Below are 21,323 nucleotides of genomic sequence, written 5' to 3' on the forward strand. Positions count from 1 at the left end.
TAGCTAGGTGTCCTAGTATTCTACCCCCCTTTTGAAGCCAATGGAAGCATCAGATTGGTGGTCTGAGCAAAATAGAGGAAGGTATTGTTTTATGTACGTTTTTGTTTACAAGAGATTTATCTTCTCATAATGCAGAAATAAATTGACAAGCTTCACCTATGTGAGTATTCTTCTATATCTTCTATTTCTTTGAGCCCCTTCTCTTCTGTCTACTCCTCTCCCTGAATCTCCCTTTACCCTTCTGTCTCTTACTCCGCGGTAGACTTTTGACCCTAAACACTCTGTGAACCCGACGTGAAAGTCAATAGCATGTGTGTAAAGATGGGGGATTCTGCTAGTTCAAGTAGTGGTGATGCTTTACAACAGATGATTGCGGAAAGAATCGATTCCTTTGCTATGAATGCATTGCAAGCACTGGGACAAGAATTGAAGCAGTTTAAAGGTTAAAATGTTTCGGCCTTCATTTTGATGTACGAAGAATAGATGTTGTTTCATGGGTATTGCAGTATGCATGGAGTTGGTATTTCTTCCGTTTGTCCATGCATGCATTGCATGATCGGATTGATGAGTTACATAGAAGATATGTTGATTGGGCATCTTTTAAGAAAACTTTGAGGAGAGAAGAGTTTTTCTTGGAAGATGCAGAATTGGTAACTAAAAAGACATTTATAAATTGGATTGAAAAGCCCAATAAAGGGTTGGCTGCTACAGCTTTGCTTTGTGAATTTGAAAGTCGGTATGCGTAACTGGATGCTGATGAGTAGCAATCATTGCAGAGTCACAAAATTGATTTCTTTATGAAGGTTGTAGATCGTGTCTTGCACGTTGATTGATTGTTTAGAAGATGTCTCTTTTGAAACAGGGCTGAAATTAGATTGGGCTAATGTAATTGAGGCAGTACATATGTTAGTAAAGAGAGAACAAATGAAATTAAGATGGGGTATAGGCATGACACCTTCCAGTGCTCAAAAGGGGGCTGAAATTGCAGCCAAGGTGCTTGTAGCTATGGCAGAACAACCGACTATACCTGTTGGTTTGCTGACTCTTAAAGGTGATGCTGTGGATGAATTAATCAAAGGCATGTGTGATTTGAGGCTAAATTTGACAAAAATCTATGAAAAGTTTGAAAAATTGGATGTCAAGGTAGAAGAGAAGGCTCGGGAAATAACCCAAAGGCCTTATAGAGAAGGATACAAGAGGAGATGCATTTGGTGTGATAGTTTATAGCATGAAAAGTGAGATTGTACAACTTACCGTGAAGCGGAAGTAAAAAGGTTAGTCTTTTGGAAAGATGGTAAAATGCATGCAGCAAAAACTAGTCTTCCAATAGAGCTAAATTTTGGAAATGGTGGCATGTAGAAGAGGTTGGAAGATATGGATGCAAGGACAATATTTTTTGCCATAGATGCAGCCACATATGGGTTGAGAATTGAAAGGATTAATGAACCTTTTAAAGGAGGCATGGCTGAAGAAAAATCTTGTATTTGGATACAAGCATTAGCTTGCATGGAAAAAGTCAAAACAACAAAGTCTGAATTGGCTGATGCAAGTCAAAATATACAAGGGAGAATAGGATGGAGTGAACCAGTGAATTCATTTTTAGCCTATGCTTATTTGGTTGAGGTTCATAATCAAGAACCTCTTGTGGAAGAAAAGAGAAGAAAAGATGAGTACACTAGTGGTCCTTCCTCTCTTAAAGTAAAATGGAGTAGTAGAAAGAGGCTAAAAAAGCCATACATGAGCATCTTATGGAGCATGCATCTCAAGAGAAAAAACAAGAAGGGAAGAAAAGGGGCAAGTAGCCCGATTACAAGTTACAATCGGATCTTGAGACTGCCACAAACCTTAAAAAGGTCTTAGAAGATTGCATACTTGGCAATAGAGTAGAATTCACACTTGGTGAAGTTCTTAGAATTGCAAAGCGTGAATTTCATGATATAATCATTGATATGCTGAAACGAAAAAGGCTATTTGATGGCAAAGTTTTGCAATCATTGATGCAGGTTGACAAAGACATATAGAAACATCTTCAGAGGGAGTATGATGATGCATGTACTGCTGATTTGGAGCAAGTTGATGTTGAAAATGGGTTAAATGGAAGTGTAGACAACAAGCTTATGGCTAAAATTGGTCTTATGGGGCAATAGTAAGCATAGAAAGAAGGATATGTATAATGGGGATGTCCATCAACAACCACATGGAGAAGAAGATGCTCATTTTATTCCAAGCAATCATTATTCATGAACGCATTAGACTTGTGCTACAACAGATAGAGACAATTGTTAAAGTGGAAGAAAGAGAGATGCCTTGCATAGCTCTCTTGGATTATGGTTCTGAAATCAATGTTATGGCACATAGCTTGTATGAGAATGGAGGTTGGCCGATTGATGTAGATCGGGGATGGCGCATGTGAGTAGCAAATAATTCATCATGGGATCTTTATGCGGATTGTCTAAATATACCTGTGACAAAAAATATGCTAGGGATGAATATCCTTTTTTTGCGCAGAATTCATGTAGTTATCTGGTGATTTTGGGACAGCCCTATATCTCAGAATTAGGGCTGGAAACAACACCTTGCATGATTGTTCTTTATATGCTCGGGTTCGGATTAAAGACAATACAAATTCTCACTATTTGTGTGAATCATCCTCACAATTGGGATAGGGTGCGGGATAATCCCATGCCACCTAATGCATGAGAGTTTAAGGGTTTTTAGACAGCAATGTTGTAAGTGGAGGCTATGGTAGTGCCTCTAGGAAGATAGTTGAGAAATATGCAATCACACCCATGTGACAACCTCTTTGTATGGAGCAACAAGGCAAGACTCAAATAGCTTACTAGAAAGGATCCTTGAAATATAGGATGCCTAAATCCCGTAAGCACAGTGGAGGAAAAGGGAACCATTATGAGTCTATAAAGTAATGTACCTTCTTATCATTCAATGATGGAATACAACTGTACTTTGTCCTTTTAGTCATAGTCAGTGTCATACTCAAGATTGTGTTTATGAGTCCAAGCTTCCATCTTGGAACCTAACTCGCTTGAGTAATAGTTGGTCTCTTCACTCTATGTCATCATGAACATTCTCTTTGTGTTCCGTCTGCCATAGCCATGCTCTAGATCCGTGCATTTCAACATGGTATCAGAGCCATGATGAGCATGGCTAAGCCCCTCTCCATCTCTGCTTTGCTGAGTTTGAGTATTGGACGCCATCTCCAACTTCATTTGCATCTCTACCTTCAATGAAGCTTCCATGGTAGCCATAGCCGTTAGCTTGAAGCTTTCATATCTCTTACGACATGCCAAATCTCTCCGAACTTCCTTCTAGAGAAGTGTTTCTCTGCTTCCAGAGCTCCTCCCTCGCACCTCGATCAATGATGTTGGCCAACTATAGCTTCAGCATTGCCTCTATTCAGAGTCGCTACCATAACTGTGTCTATGAACACCAGCACCTACTTGACTTGGAGGAGTTGTATCTCCACATAGAGGCCATATCTCTCCAAGGTCTCTTCTGGGGAAACATTCTTAAACTCCCTGCACTCTTGTCTGAGATAATCAAGTTAGTACATAAAAAAAGGATCACAATTAGTTAGAAAGTACTTAAACTTGTAAAAGCATGTTAGTATTATCAAATGTTTTTTAGGAAGAAACGTGAAAATTGATGAAGGAGATAGATTATATGCATCTCATATATTGACAACTGTGTTAAAAATGTTTTATGGTTTATGATTGCTTTTGGATTTGTGAATGATGATTTATGGCTCTTATGATTTCAGGCTTGCATAGTTGGAGGAGTTGTGGATTGTGGTGCTTTAGGACATTGGGGTCCCCAAACCAATGCTCCCTAAACACTTTGCGGAGTGTGGAAAAAATCACTTAAGGGGGGGTCCTACCTCCAAGGAGGTGGGTGTTTTTGGAAAAACTCACATACGGGTGGGGATCCTATGCTCTTGAGGGAGATAGGTATTTTTGATATTTGATCACTCGAGCACTTGAGAGGGAAAAGGGTCAAGTGATAAGTCCCCCTATTATGTAGGACGGCTCCAGACACTCAGGGAAGCTTAGAGGGGCTTTGAGCCAGTAAATTCCCTATTGACCGCAGATGGAGTGCGATCACATACAACCCAATCTTGAGGGATTGGAAGGTCCTATCTTAGGCTAAGAGTGTCTTTCTGAAGAAAGATGGTTTTGTACCACTCTGCAGAGTGATGGTAAAATAAAGTATCTAAATTTTTAATTGTTTGTTATGTGCTAAAGATTGAGTTTAACGAACCCAGTTTAACAGAGTAATAAAAGGAAGCTGATTTTATATGTCCAAACAATGTGGTAATATGCTTTGCTAATTAGAAAACTAAGCAAACCCCATTGAGGAAATTTGGAGGCTTCAATCTTGACAATTGGACGCCTATGGCTGGTGGATCTCATTAGTTGGGTAACTTTCCAAAATTAGATAGAGCTGATTAAATCGTGACCCTCCCAATACCGGTAGGATTATTTACGAGGTCTAATATTGTTTTAGGGGGTCAGAGTTGAGATTTTACCTTATGGGTAGGGGGATCGAGTTACACTCTCCCTCGTCTCTCACTCTCTTTGAACCAAGTGTAGTGTTAACCTCACTCTTGCCTTTGATGGATTACAAAGTGGTCTTTCTTAGGTGGGTGTTAGAATGTTGTTTGGCGTGACTTGTCCACGCTTCCCGTGTGAAGTAGAACAGAGATTCCCATGTTCAACTAAGTCCAAGGTTTCCCATGTCAAGATGAGATGGTAATGTGCATGGATATGAATTTCAGTCGACTACTAAGAGGACTCCTCGGGGTCTCTTGGAGGAGGCACCTCATAGGTAGAACATTGTATACTAGCTTAGATGAGACGGATAGGACCAAATTCAACGACCTCAAGAGTCTCTTGATCCAAGAGATTCTTTGAGGTGGGATATTTGGACAACCTCATAGTCAGCAAACTGATGAATGCCAAGTAAAGGGACAAGGACATTAGGAACTAGGTTATACTCATGTGCGGAGTCTCTTTAACAGGATCCCAACCAATGAATGACTAATGGAGAGAGATGTATCCACTGTGTTTATTATCAATGGAATCCACAACAAAGATCTCTATAAGGCCTTAGTAGGCAACTCAAGTTTGTAGAGATGCACTGGTTAGAGTTTTTGAAGAAGCTATATGAGTGGACAATCAACGAAAGGAGAGAAGCTCTAGGAGTATGAATTGAGATGAGGATAGTTCTAGAACTTCAAAGAGAGCCACTACGTCTAGCAAACAATTAGGCTAGACCATGCAAGACAAGCGAAAGGCCATTAACCATAGCCAAGAGCTGGCCGAGATGAAAATGGAGCTAGCTAGATTGCAGGAATTAGTGAGGAGACCTACACAGCCTACAAATCCCGCAATAGTAAAAGACGAATATTGTGAAAGCCACACACAAAAATATATAAGCCTTATACACCTGATCTTGAAGTACGCTCATCCCGCTAATTGGATTTTGAGAGTGTGAGGCCTTTTGAAGTTTTGCAAGATGACGGAATCACATATGGATGATTTAATGGTTGAATGCTATCTTCCTGAACCTACAATGGAGCAAAAGCTGGATTTAATTATGATGCAGTTGGATGAAGAACGACGAGCTCAGCAAGCATTACAAGTTCAATTGGCTAATTTACAAAGATCGACTACCGACAAAGAGGAACCATAATCTGAAGATCTTATACACTCTACGAAGCCAGATGATCCACTATACGTAGCGTCATCTACTCCGTTCTATGAAGGTTGTACGTACTCCGTTCTTCGTGCGTCCCTCGAGATACTTAACTTGCAAACAATTTATGGATGGAGTAATGTCAGTTTGGATGCATTATTGAAGTACGTATGAATTCAATTTGGCTTATGAATCATAATATTAATTGTTCTATTTTGAAATCAAATAGAAATATATGTTGGTGGTTTTTTAACTCACTTTTAAAAATATATGTAGGTTATTATCACAAATGCTTCCAAAAGGAAAAAAATTGCCAACTAAGAGAGAGCAAGCAAGACATTACTTGACATCTTTGGGAGGCCTCGATTATGTCAAGATCCATGCATGTGTCAATGATTGTGTCTTATTTCGTAGGATTCATGAGTTCACATGAGAGTGTCCTGTTTGTGGCAAATCAAGATACGAAGTGGAGATGAAGTCAATGGATGTTCCTCGTAAGGTTTTGCGATATTTTCCGATTGTTCCACGTATAAAACTTATGTTCAAGTGTAAGTCTATTGGAAAGCTCATGTCATGGCATGTTAGTCATCGTTCAAGTGATGGAAAATGGAGGATCCCTACAAACACACCGGCATGGCAACATATAGATAATTTGTGGCCCCTTTTCAAAGAAGAGCCAAGAAATTTGAGATTTGGTTTAGGTATGGATGGAATCAATCCATTTGGCATCAAAAGCACATCATACAGTGTATGGCTAGTGGTATTGGTGAACTATAATATTCCTCCATCCATGGCAATTAAAAAGGGACATGTAATGTTGTCCCTTCTGATTCTTGGAAAGCATAAGGTAAAAAACATGGACATTTACTTAGAGCCTTTGATTGAAGAGTTAGAAATGTTATGGGAAGGTATTTGTAACATGTCCACTTGTATCTTCAGGACACATCTTAGCAGTCCATTGGAAAGGATGTCTAGAAAGTTCTGCCCGGCACTCCCATGGAATGTTACGGGGTTTGCGATCTAGGGCTTTCCATGTCTGCCACGTAGCGAAAGTATTCCGGCCGTTCCCACTTAGGATTTATCTGAATTAGGGTTTTCCTTATTGGTCATTTCCTAATGGCAACTAGCATCGGACCCAAGCGAACTACTTTACGTAGAAATGGCAAGTCCGAAGCAGATTCACGCTGCACTTGGTTCAAGGAGAATGGGAAATGAGAGGGATGCAAGCTCAACCTCTCTGTCATAAGGCATAGTCCCATTCCGTTCCCCTAAAACAGCGTAAATCGGGTTCAATCATAACTCTAGGTCAACGCTTTTGTTGTTCGTGTTCCTTGACAATCTTCCTACTGTCCATCCTGATTTGAGAAAATTTCTCAGCCAACCAGGACCACCCATCTGTAGGACAGACCTATGGCCCATCCTCTGCACTTTCCTCGGGTTGTTTTGGTTATTTAATTACCTAATACATTAGTTGGACATGTAACAACCAGCTTCTTTAATTAACCCGTTATGCACTAGTTCCTTTACGTAATCTTATCACTTGACATAGAAAAACAATATCAGACAAGTTCCTTATTAACAGATTATCATATTTATCTTTGAAATACAAAGAGTCCAGCCCATAGGCTTATCCACAATCCGCCTGAAGGCTATCCAGCAATCCACAGGGATCACTAATCCAAGTTTCCGCCTGTAGACTAGTATGCGGGCTCGAGATCCAATCTCGAGTAACGTTAGCCTCTTGTGCAGGGCCCGAAAGGTGAGGGATTTACGGCCAGAGCCCCCTCTGGCACCCAAGCGTCCTCCTGCTCCAAGTAGCGCTCAACAGAGAGACCTCTCGCGATGGGTTCGGTCCACTTGCCCGGCGCAGTTAACAACCCCCTTGGTTAGGGTCAGGTAGGCAGTCGGGGGTAACTGAAGCTGTCTCTCCCTTCAAGCCTTCAACCTGAAGTATAGATATCCATTTATCTTTTAATTCATTGATCAAACAAAGCCAAATAGTGCTCTAGAATCTGTAGCAAGCACAAACATTTCCATTGATCGTTTTTGTTGGCAAACTGCTAAGGAATGAATCCTTCCTTTCGAATGTGTCTAGCACTCGATCTGGGATGACTTGCAACTTGGCAAGATCCCCTATATCTTGGGCTAGGGCGTACCTATTAACCCAACTTGGTCAAACCTTAAGTTCATCGGTTATTTCAGTTTATTGGCTGGTCTTTAGTTTCCAATCAATCTTCTTTACTCACGAAAGATACTAAGTTATGCTGATTATTCATCCTCTTGCAAGACAACTTGCGTAAGGACTTGCCAACCTCGTTGCAAGAATTTTTCCATTCCCTTGTGATCCAATCACAAGATCATATGACTCCACACTTGCCGTGCAAGTGTCGCATAGAACTATAAGACTTATTCTACTCATTGAACGGAGTCACGAAAAAATCTGTTCCTGATTACGTTAGGCTGACGTTGTCAGTCTTAGAGTTCCAAGTTCAATCTCGTAAGATTCTTAGGGACAAACCCTAGTTCACTTTACGATTACATTTCACTGTCCCTACATTCAATGAATGTGGGCAAGTATTTAAGGTATAGATGTTTCTTGGAATTTAACTCATTCCAAATGAGTACTCCCCGGTTTAGGTGTTTTAGGTTTATGCCAATTTGTCTAACTCTAGAAAATAATTACATTACCATTTCTACATAACTTGTTGTCTATGCGTAAATTGATTTTTCAACCCTAACTTATCCATTTGAGGTCAAGCATAGGTTAGGTTAACTCCAACTAATCTTCCTATAACTTTGCGAACAAAATTTATGCTAAACAAGCAACCTTTTACTTGATGATTTATGCAGTTGACAAACGATAATTTCCTAGAGTTATGCATCGTAAGAATCATTTCATGCTTTGCAGTTTCCATGATGATTTATTGCAAAGAGGATATGGGTTAATAGTGCGATATGTAGTTTATACATCTAGGCTTAAACGAAGTATACTATTTTAATGGACATTAATCTAATTTTTAATTCATTTAAATGCATAAGGCTATTTGCTAGAAATGCATTTATGCTTTCTTTTTTTTGCATGTTTTATTGAAAGTATTAATGACTAGGTTCCTTCGTCGTGAGCATTTAGGGCAAAAATATATCCTAGTTCTAACAAATAACCTTACATGATTGAATTACAACAATATCAAATAAAAATTAGGAAGGAAAACTTGGGCTTGGGGTGAGATATCCATGTGGATGCTGGGAGACGACCCTCCCGCAGTTGTGCCTTGGACTTTCTTAGGAGGCATTGCAATTGTAGTCTTTTGGACGTGTAAGGAGCTTTACAAATCCTTTTAAAATTCCAGCGCGGCTCCCTTTTTGAAATAACTTGCACCGTACATCGAAAGCAGTTTAAGGAGGCATCCTCCTTGAAGTAGGGAAATTGGAAGGGGGTGCTTCAAAATTTCACACGACTAAGACCCATTGAAGCCATGGGGAAGGCTTGATGGCCTTTGTAAACTCGCATGAACGGGGAATAGAAAGGTGTGGAATCCCTTAGAGGCTTTTTAGTGGGAAAGGAAGGTGTCAAACGACCCTCAATATTCCTCTTTCTTTTACGTGTGGGAAAAGAAACAAGGTGTGGGAGAGTTCCAAGGGGTATTTTTACATGGGGCAAGGAAAGGGCTAAGGTAAAATTTTCTTGGGAGAAAATGGGCCCTATAGAATCTTAAGGGAGAACTCCAACGGGACAAAGTGGCCTTAAAGGCTATGGGCCTAACGGGGTTTTTTAGAAAACACAGGGGGAAAAGGAAAGGTCATTTGGAGTAACCTTTTATGGGGAAAACCCTAAGCAAGAAACTCCAAGGGGGGGAAAGTAGCCTTAAAGGCTATAAACACGGGGGGGGGGGGGGGGGGGGGGGGGTTTCAAGATTCCCAAGGGAAGGGGGGCTAAGGGAATTTAAAACACCAGGGGGGGTAATAAGACCTTTAAGGCCTTAGTTCTTTTGGGGGGGAAAAGGAGGCTTATAAAGCCCCCTTAGAAGCTTCCCCTCAGAAGCTTCTACAACTTCTTTAAGACACATGGCAGGAGGGGGAAATCAAAACCAACGTCGAAGGCGGCGTTTTGAGAGGCTGGGCGTGGCCCGATAGCACAGGCAACATCGTCTAGGCCTTCGGCATACATCAATGCCTCACCTCCACTCCCGGAAGTAGCAGCGAGTCCGTCCTGGATTTCTCTCTCCCCTCACAATGCTATAGAGTGTCCGTCTCTTTTCCTTTTTTTCCTCCCTATTGGCGATTCCCCCCTAGTTTATATAGGTAAGGGGGAGGGAATCCTTCCTCCCCTACGTGTCTGCGCCATGGCGACTAGTAGCAGCGAGCTCCACCGAGGAGCTTTATCATGCATTCTATTCCCCTCCCGTTCTAGCACGACGGCTCGTTTGGAATAGACTAAAGTGTCGTCGAAGAAGACAAGCACGAAATCATCAAGATATGGCCTAAAGATATCCTGCATTAACCTGTTGAAGGTGGCAGGTGCATTTATAAGCCCGAATGACATAACTAGGAACTCAAAGTGCCCATATCTTGTATTGAAGGCCGTCTTGGGGATATCTTCTTCCTTGATCCTTATCTGATAGTAACCTGACCTGAGATCAATCTTGGAGAAGATATTTGCACCTTGAAGACGATCAAGAAGCTCATCTATTCTAGGAATAGGGTACTTGTTCTTGACCGTTGATTGATTCAATCCTCGGTAATCAATACATAGTCGAAGTGCTCCATCTTTCTTTTTCTGGAACGGTATTGGAGCTCCCCACGGTGAACTGCTAGGACGGATATAGCCCTATTCTAGCAATTGCTTGAGTTGTTCCTTCAGCTCAATTGCTTCTGGGATGGACATTCTACAAGGTCTCTTTGCAATTGGCGCAGCTCTTGGTACTAGCTTGATCTCATGATCCACTTCTCTTTGAGGTGAGAGTTCTGTTAACTCATCAGGGAATACGTTCGCGTATTCCTTTAGCCAGGAAGGTCCTTCACTAGATTCTTACTTCTGATCTAACTTGTTGAGCTTAATTAAGTAGACAGGTAATCCTTTTCTGACTCCTTTTATGATCGAGATACTTTGGCCAATTGGATTCTTGGCACCCTAGCCTCACCTTGAGTTGTGACTAATTCCCTTTCAGAGTTTCGAAAGAAAACTTGACCCTTTCCACAATGAATGTGGGCGTCCTAAGGCTTAAGCCAATCCATTCCGTGTAGACACTCAAGGATACCTAGATTCATGACTCTGAATTTAACCAAAGTCTTCTTTCCTCCCAAAAAGAATTCCACCTTAGTAGTTTGCCTAGTACAAATAACCTCACGACCATTTGCCAATTCCACAAGCAAGGTAGGTGCTTCTACTGTGGCTATTCCTAATCTTTTTGCACAAGTTGGTGAGATAAAGGAATGTGTACTGCCAGAATCAATCAAGGTCTTGAAACTTTTACCTCCCTTTCGAATTCTGCTTTTATGGTCGGATCTTTTTCTTCCTCTTCTTCGCATAATTGCGTATTGGCAACGCAGACGGTTCTTCCTCTGCCTCGGGTAGCGACTCCTTGACCACGGCCCATTCCTTAGAAAGGTGCTTGGCAATGTCCTCCACCAAGCTTGGGACATTGCCTCTTGAAGTGACCGGGTTCGTTGCAGTGGAAACAACCGAGGTTTTGGCCATTGCTTTGAGTAGGAACGAAGTTGTTGACATTGTTAGTCCTTGCTTTTCTTCTTTGTCCCTGATTATGACCTTGAACTCTCTTCATCTGAGGTCTGAATGCTCCTCTGTTCGAGTCATTATAAGACCAAGCTTTGTTACCCCTTGGTCTAGACTGCACCTCCTGAATTATAGGCACAGCTCGAATGAGTGCGTCTTGAAGATCTGATGGACGCATAGATTCGAGACGGGTATTTACTGGTGGATTTAAACTCGCACAAAATTTGGACACCTGCTATGTCATGTCCATCTGTAGCGCATACTTTAAAAGTGAGACGAATTTAGAGTAGTATACGTCAAGAGTGAGCCCCAGCTGTTTCAGCTCGTAGAGCTCATTCATTTTCTTCATGCCATATGCAGGTGGCAAGTATCTTCCCTGCACGGCTTTCTTCAGCTTCTCCCAGGTAACCGATTCCTCTGCAATCCTTTGATCTCTGCACCATTGCTTCCACCAAAGCCTGGCTTCGCCGGTGAGATTTAGCTTCACGAGCATAGCCTGATTGGCGGATGCAGTACCGGCTGCTTCGAAGTAATCCTCCATGGATTCAATCCAAATTTCAGCATCAGCTTGGACGGACCTGCCTCTTCCGTCAAACTCGGGTGGCTTAATCTGCTTGAGAATAAACTTCTTCTCTTGGATTACAGTAGTACTTGATGTAGGAGGCGAACTAGGAACCTGTACCTAGGGTTGTGCCTGGATAAAGAATTCTTAATGTTACTATATGATAAACATTATTGATTGATATTACATCTTCAATTCCGCTATCACCCAGGCAATGTAACTACTTAACTTTTTATCAATTCTCATGCACAATCAGACATTGATAAAAGGAAGTCTTATTTGTATTTATATGGGCATAGCCCTTTCGGAATACAATATTTCTTGTGATGATAAGCGAACTGTTACATTTAGCTTGGAGAGAACAACGTTGTATTACATTTATCTATAGGAACTGTATAATAGTATGGTTTCGGGTCATGGATCTTTAGGAATCAGTAAATCATTGGAAGTTCAGGGTATCCTTTCCTTTGGAACCCATTCTTTTCATGGTGCCCTAACACCTTAATCCTGTCGGCGAGGATTACACGAGTTACTTCCTCATATACATATGAGTTCATCTCAACCCTCCGACCTCGAATATGTAAAGTTGAGTTTATGTGAGCTTCCACAAAAATGAACAGCTTCACGACTTTAATGTCTTCCAACCACTTGATCCTTTTTAGGTTGGTTTGTAGGTAAGCAAACCGGTGGGCGGCTATATAGTAGATTCCTGAAGCACCCGTCCATCTTCGTTCCATATACAAAGGTGATGGATTATAGATTTGCTCCAGGACGTTCATCATCTCAACCCTTTGTCGATAATGCGGAGAATGCATTGCAGTCATAAACATGACCCGAAATACTAAGAACTTGTTCCACGCTTCGTAATTCTGCAAGATAGCATTGGAAGTAAGAAAATGTTTGGAACAGCAACATTTGCTTTACTTCATCTTATTAAGATTTCATAAAAACAATTCTGTTGTTGGTCGGCTCTGATATCAATTGTAACGTGTCCACTTGTATCTTCAGGACACGTCTTAGCATTCCATTGGAAAGGATGTCTAGAAAGTTCTGCCTGGCACTCCCATGGAATGTTACGGAGTTTGCGATCTAGGGATTTCCTCATCTACCACGTAGCGGAAGTATTCTGGCTGTTCTCACTTAGGATCGACTTGAATTAGGGTTTTTCTTATTGGTCATTTCCTAACGGCAACTAGCGTGGGACCCAAGTGAACTACTTTACGCAGAAACGCCAAGTCCGAAGCGGATTCACGCTGCACTTGGTTCAAGGAGAATGGAAAATGAGAGGGATGCAAGCTCAACCTCTCTACCATAAGGCATAGTCCCATTCCGTTCTCCTAAAACAACGTAAATCTGGTTCAATCATAACTCTAGGTCAACGCTTTTGTTGTTCGTGTTCCTTGACGATCTTCCTACTGTCCATCGTGATTTGAGAAAAGTTTTCGGCCAATCGGGACCACCCATCCGTAGGACGGACCTATGGCCCATCCTCCGCACTTTCCTCGGGTTGTTTTAGTTATTTAATTACCTAACACATTAGTTGGACATGTAACAACTAGCTTCTTTAATTAACCCATTAGGCACTGGTTCCTTCACATAAACTTATCACTTGACATAGAAAAATAATATCAGACAAGTTCCTTATTAGCAGATTATCATATTTATCTTTGAAATACAAAGAGTCCAGCCCATAGGCTTATCCACAATCCATCCGAAGGCTATCCAGTAATCCACAGGGATCACTAATCCAAGTTTCTGCCCATAGACTAGTATGTGAGCCTCGAGATCCAATCTAGAGTCACGTTAGCCTCTTGTGCAGGGCTCGGAAGGCAAGGGATTTATGGCCAGAGCCCCCTTTGGCATCCAAGCGTCCTCGTGCTCCAAGTAGCGCTCAACGGAGAGACCTCTCGTGGTGGTTCGGTCCACTTGCCCGGTGCGGTTAACAACCCCCTTGGTTAGAGTCAGGCAGGCAGTCAGGGGTGACCAAAGTTGCCTCTCCCTTCAGGCCTTCAACCTGAAGTATAGATATCCATTTACCTTTTAATTCATTGATCAAACAAAGCCAAACTGTGCTCTAAAATCTGTAGCAAGCACAAACATTTCCATTGATCGTTTTTGTTGGCAAACTGCTAAGGAATGAATCCTTCCTTTCGAATGCGTCCAGCACTCGATCCGGGATGACTTGCAACTTGGCAAGATCCCCTATATCCTCGATTAGGGCGTACCTATTAACCCGACTTGATCAAACCTTAAGTTCATCAGTTATTTCAGTTTATCAGCTGGTCTTTAGTTTCCAATCAATCTTCTTTACTCACGAAAGATACTAAGTTAGGATGATTATTCATCCTCTTGCAAGACAACTTGCGTAAGGACTTGCCAACCTCGTTGCGAGAATTTGGCCATTCCCTTGTGATCCAATCACAAGATCATATGACTCCACACTTGCTGTGCAAGTGTCGCATCGAACTATGAGACTTATTCTACTCATTGAACGGAGTCACGAAACAATCTGTTCCTGATTATGTTAGGCTGACGTCGTCTGTCCTAGAGTTCCAAGCTTCATCTCGTAAGATTCTTAGGGACAAACCCTAGTTCACTTTATGATTACCTTTCACTGTCCCTACATTCAGTGAATGTGGGCAAGTATTTAAGGCATAGGCGTTTCTTGGAATTTAACTCATTCCAAATGAGTACTCCGCGGTTTAGGTGTTTTAGGTTTATGCCAATTTGTTTAACTCTAGAAAATAATTACGTGATCATTTCTACATGACTTGTTGTCTATGCGTAAATTGATTTTTCAACCCTAACTTATCGATTTGAGGTCAGTTAGGTTAATTCCAACTAATCTTCCTATAACTTTGCGAACAAAATTCATGCTAAACAAGCAACCTTTTACTTGATGATTTATGTAGTTCACAAGCAATAATTTCCTAGAGTTATGCATCGTAAGAATCATTTCATGATTTGCACCTTCCATGATGATTTATTGCAAAGAGGATATGGGTTAATAGTGCGATATGTAGTTTATACATCTAGGCTTAAACGAAGTATACTATTTTAATGGACATTAATCTAATTTTTAATTCATTTCAATCCATAAGGCTATTTGCTAGAAATGCATTTATGCTTTTTTTATGCATGATTTATTGAAAGTATCAATGACTAAGTTCCTTCGTCTTGAGCATTTAGGACAAAAATATATCCTATTTCTAACAATTAGCCTTGCATGATTGAATTACAACAATATCAAATAAAAATTAGGAAGGAAAAACTAGGCTTGGGGGTGAGATATCCACATGGATGCTGGGAGACGACCATCCCGCAGTAGCGCCTTGGACTTTCTTAGGAGGCATCGTAATTGTAGTCTTTTGGACGTGGAAGCAGCTTTACAAATCCTTTTGAAATTCCACCGTGGCTTCCTTTTTGCAATAACTTGCACCGTCCGTCGAAAGCAATTTAAGGAGGCTTCCTCCTTAAAGTAGGGAATTTGGAAGGGGGTGTTTCAAAATTTCACATGACTAAGACCCATTGAAGCCATGGGGAAGCCTTAATGGCCTTTGTAAACTCGCACGAATGGGGAATAGAAAGGTGTTGAATCCCTTGCTAGGCTTTTTAGTGGGAAAGGAAGGTGTCAAACGACCCTCAACATTCCTCTTTCTTTTACGTGTGGGAAAAGAAATAAGGTGCGGGAGAGTTCCAAGGGGTATCTTTACATGGGGCAAGGAAAGGGCTAAGATAAAATTTTCTTGGGAGAAAATGGGCCCTATACAATCTTAAGGGAGAACTCCAAGGGGAAAAAGTGGCCTTAAAGGCTATGGGCCTAAGGGGTTTTTTTTAGAAAACACAAGGGGAAAAGGAAAGGTCATTTGGAGTAACCTTTTATGGGGGAAAGCCCTAAGGGAGAAACTCCAAGGGGGGGAAAGTAGCCTTAAAGGCTATAAAAATGGGGCCTAAGGCCCTTAGGGAAGAAATTGGGGGGGGGGGAGGGGGGTCCAAAGCAAAGGGAAGGGCTTAAGGGTTTAAACATGGGGGGGTGAGGGGGTGGTGGTTTCAAGATTCCCAAGGGAAGGGGGGCTAAGGGAATTTAAAACACAGGGGCGGGGGAGGGTAATAAGACCTTTAAGGCCTTAATTCTTTTGGGGGGAAAAAGGGGGCTTATAAAGCCCCCTTAGAAGCTTCCCCTCAGAAGCTTCTACAGCTTCTTTAAGACTGCCAGGAGGGGGAAATCAAAACCAACATCAAAGGCGGCGTTCTGACGAGCTGGGCGCGGCCCGATAGCAGAGGCGACGTCGTCCAGGCCTTCGGCATACATCAGCACCTCAACTCTACTCCCGGAAGCAGCAGCGAGTCCGTCCTGGATTTCTCTCTCCCCTCACGATGCTATAGAGTGTCCGTCTCTTTTCCTTTTTCTCCTCCCTACTGGTGATCCCCCCCCCCCCCCCCCCAAATTTATATAGGTAAGGGGGAGGGAATCCTTCCTCCCCTACGTGTCTGCGCCATGGCAACTAGTAGCAGCGAGCTCCACTGAGGAGCTTTATCATGCATTCTATTCCCCTCCCCTTCTAGCACGACAGTCGGCTGGGGAGGGGAATAAGGAAATTTTTTGTTTTATCATTATCGTGGTTATTTATCACAATGCAATATTATCATCCCCATTACTTAAAAAGGGGATTCATGTGTGTAGTGTTCGGTATTTTACAGTATTGAGGTGCAAGATACAAGCGCATCTCAAGGCGCTCCCATGTCATATTGATATAGATTGGTTACATGACACTACAATAGAAACGAGGCATAGACGCGCATGTTAGACACGCAAAGTCGGGCGCGTCTATCATTGCGTCTATAAGTGTGTGTAAACGTGCGTGTAAATAGACGTGAATTTTGCATCTATATATCCGCGCAAATAGACGCTAATATAGAAACACCAGCAGACGCACAATTATTTAACCACCTAAAATTAGCAATTCACATAATTAAAAAATCAAAGTTAATAATTATTTAACCACCTGAAATTGATTCTTGAGCATGCACGTGTGCGCATGATAAAAACCATAGAATTAAGAATACACATTAAATCATTGAATTAAAAAAATAGAGTTAATAATTACTTTTTCATTGCTCTCTAATGAATGGCAGTTCCTCCAGTTGACAAGCCTGATATAAGTAATTAGCGGCAAGCGACAGAAACCTTACAATTAGGAGCAAGCATTGCAATATGTATCTCGTAATTTCTCTACGTACTTGAAGATGATAAAACATACTTCCTTTTTATTATGGAAAATTCAATTTAGCTTTAAAATTGACTATTAATTCTTGAGTATGCACGTGTGCGCATGATAAAAACCATAGAATTAGGAATACACATTGAATCAATAAGCAAATTAAGTATGTTATAGTGAATGATCCATCTCATCTTCAATGAGATCAGCCCTTGCTAAACTATCTACTTCTAGGTCTATGTTACTAAGAGGTAACGAAACAAATAAGTCTATTCCACTATCAGATGTGTTGCTTTTTTGCTCAATAACTTCATTAATATCATCGACAATCACATTATTGTCTTCTCCTACATTTCCTTGAACATCCTCGCGAGGTTCATCTTGTACTATATCACGCATATCATCCATTATGGTGTCATCATGCACATCATCATTAATTGTTTGATTGTCATCTGCTATCTCCATGTCGGTAATATTACCATATATTGGTTTTGAATGATTAGATATAGGGATGACATACCACCATCGGTTATTGTTTACCATTGGATGATACACAACCTGTATTTGAAAAACAAAAGCAAAAAACTTAAGTACTTATTATATTGTGTATATGTATCACATGTATACATATAAAAAAATTAGCCTTTGCATACATACCTGCTCGCATTGTTGAGGTAGTACTAATGTGTCATTCTTGTTTTGGTGAAATTTTGTAGAGTCAATGATTACAAAACCACTTGGATGATGTCTAATTGTGCAATGCTCACCATTTGTTACCACTTCTTTAAACCACTTCACATCCAGTACATATATAAAGAATCGTCTGAAGTCAAGCTTCAGAATATCTTGGATCAAGCCACAATAACCTTCCATGGTACCATTGGCATCCTTGAAGTGAGCAAGGACACCACAATCTTGAGTATTTCTCTTTTTATCTATACGTTGAGTTCGAAGATGTTTACCCTCACACCAAAGTGCATTGAATAATGTGCACTAGTAGTAAAAGATAAAAGATCAAACATATCAATTATTTATATAAAATACAACTTATAGAAACAAATTAATTGATAGTATGTCTCACCTTTGATAAGCAACCTCGTGCATATTCCCACTCTTCTTGAGATATATTAATTTCCTCCTCTTTTTCCATTCTCTCCATTTCCTCATGTAACCAATCTATATCAATATGACGTGGGAGCACATTTAGATGATCTGGAAATGAGACATTACGTCCATATCTAGTGTGAAATTCTTGTCTTTCGCTTTTTCTTCGTGCCCTTGCTTCATTATATAGGGTCACCCATTTGCTCATTACATCACTATTGAGCACACAAAAACTATTTAACTTACAAACTTCTTCTTTTGTTAGCACTTTACTCATTTCGTTTCATTGAGGTACTATAGAGGTCATCCTCAAGTCTTCATCATCTTTCCATAGTCGTGGTTGAGAGGGATCCACTTCAGCAAGATATTCAGAGATATAAACAAGGGATGATTGCACTAACCAACCCTCAGCCATGCTTCCCTCAGGTTGTGCTTTTTGCCTCACAAAATCTTTCAAGGTTTTCATGAAGCACTCAAGAAAAAACATCCACCTTATATGAACTGCCCCACAAAGTGTGATCTCATCAATCAAATGTACGAGTAAATGTAATTGAGTAGTTAAAATGGATCGAGGAAAATTTTCCTCCACCAAATAAACTACCTCAACAGATAATACTCAAGCATCTTGCAATGTGTTTGGATCAATTTCCTTCGAGCTCACGTATCTGTCAAGATGTATGATGTGCTTGTTTATTTTTGTGTAGAAATTCAAAGATATATAATGAAAAAATTCAATGTATACACACCTCACAAGCTCTCCCATCTTGTAAATGATATCACGTACATCTTTGGATACACAATGGGATATGCTAGTAGGAAGTACGAACTGAATGTAAACAATATTCATAGATCAAATGATTAGTTGAGGAAAAAGTCATCATACCCCAAAGTTTACACAGTTACTCCACTAATTACTATATTCATGGTTAGAGATACCCTTACTTGAATCATTTTGTGCCAATCGTGGGACTTCAAACCAGATAGTTGCTCCATACCTCTTTTCTTTTTCTTTATGAAGGCTCCCTTGAGACATCTCATACATCCTATGGGTGTTCGAAAGCTATATATTTGTTCCTTCACTATTTTTTCATTGTTCTTTGACAACATCCAAGGTGCATGGGGTAGCTCAATCTTTCCTCTGGGTCCAATGCAAGGCCAGGCTTGTCTCATGCGACCAATGTTACGTAAATCCTCCCTTACATTAACTGAATCACGAGCCCCTATCAAGTGATCCCATAATGTAGATACAACATTTTTAAATATGTGCATGGGGTCCAACAGGTGATTGATCTTGAGTTCATTCCAGTACGGAAGACGAAAAAATATAGAGAACCTAACAAACAAACAATATATTATGTAAAAAATTCATCATGCTAAATACTTTAAAGTCAATCGAGAGAAATGCACTTACCGACTCATGCCGAGTGGAGGCTGGCTGTCGGCATTAATTCATCTCTCCTTTCAATCTCGAATGGTTGAAGATTGTGGAGTCATTCCATTAGTAGGGAGAACATATTTGGGATGGTCAATAGGAAGAAATCAATGATGATTGTCGTAGATAACCTTCTTTAAACGTGACGGCCTAGAGAAAACTAGAGAGGGACCGCAAATAGGACATGCATGATATCATGACGTGGTTAAACCTGAAAAAACAAGTGAATTAATAAAATGCAATTGATTCAAGTCTTGAATTTCAAATATAGAGTTATATACATATACCTGAACACTCTCCGTATCCTGGAAAGTCGTGCATGGTCCACAACAACATGGCCTTCAATGTGAAATCTCTAGAGAATGCAGATGCACTTCTATCTTGCACCTCAATACCTTCCCATAACATTTCTAAGTCTTCAATCAAAGGCTCTAAGTAAATGTCCATGTTTTTTACCTTGTGCTTTCGAGGAATCAGAAGGGTCAACATTACATGTCCCTTTTTAATTGCCAATACCACTAGCCATACACTGTATGATGTGCTTTTGATGCCAAATGGATTGATTCCATCCATACCTAAACCAAATCTCAAATTTCTTGGCTCTTCTTTGAAAACAGGCCACAAATTATCTATATGTTGCCATGCCGGTGTGTCTGCAAGGATCCTCCATTTTCCATCACTTGAACGATGACTAGCATGCCATGACATGAGCTTTCCAATAGACTTACACTTGAACATAAGTTTTATATGTGGAACAATCGAAAAATGTCGCAAAACCTTACGAGGCACATCCATTGACTTCATCTCCACTTCGTATCTTGATTCGCCACAAACAGGACACTCTCATGCAAACTCATGAATCCCACAAAATAAGACACAATCATTGACACATGCATGGATCTTGACATAATCGAGGCCTCCTAGAGATGTCAAGTAATGTCTTGCTTGCTCTCTCTTAGTTGGCAATTCGTTTCCTTTTGGAAGCATTTGTGATAATAACCTACATATATTTTTAAAAGTGAGTTAAAAAACCAGCAACATATATTTTTGTCTGATAAATAGAACAATTAATATTATGATTCATAAGCCAAACTGAATTGATACCTACTTCAATAACGCATCCAAACTGACATTACTCCATCCATAAATTGTTTGCAAGTTAAGTATCTCGAGGGACGCACGAAGAACGGAGTATGTACAACCTTCATACAACGGAGTAGATGATGCTACATATAGTGGATCATCTGGCTTCGTAGAGTGACCTTCTCCCTGAACCGGTTGTGAAAATAGATGGTGTACCATGTCGTCCAAAATCTCATCCTCTACAACTTGATGGGGCATTTCATGAGGGCTACTATCATGGTCATCAGTCTCTACTCTTCTTGAAGACTCTGCCTCCTTGCGTCGACGTTTTGTGGCCTCTCGACGCCTAGGAGGGAGCATCTGAGGATGTGGCACCACATCCTGCTCAACTACAAAAGGGAGTTTCATGTACGTTGATATATAATTCCCGTAACATAGACTAGCAATCTTAGTGGTAAAAAAAACAATGAATACCGG

The sequence above is a fragment of the Lygodium microphyllum genome, chromosome 18 (genome assembly GCF_053477565.2).
Source record: "Lygodium microphyllum isolate KBCC chromosome 18, Lygodium_microphyllum_v1.1.10, whole genome shotgun sequence".
In the NCBI taxonomy this organism is placed as follows: domain Eukaryota; kingdom Viridiplantae; phylum Streptophyta; class Polypodiopsida; order Schizaeales; family Lygodiaceae; genus Lygodium; species Lygodium microphyllum.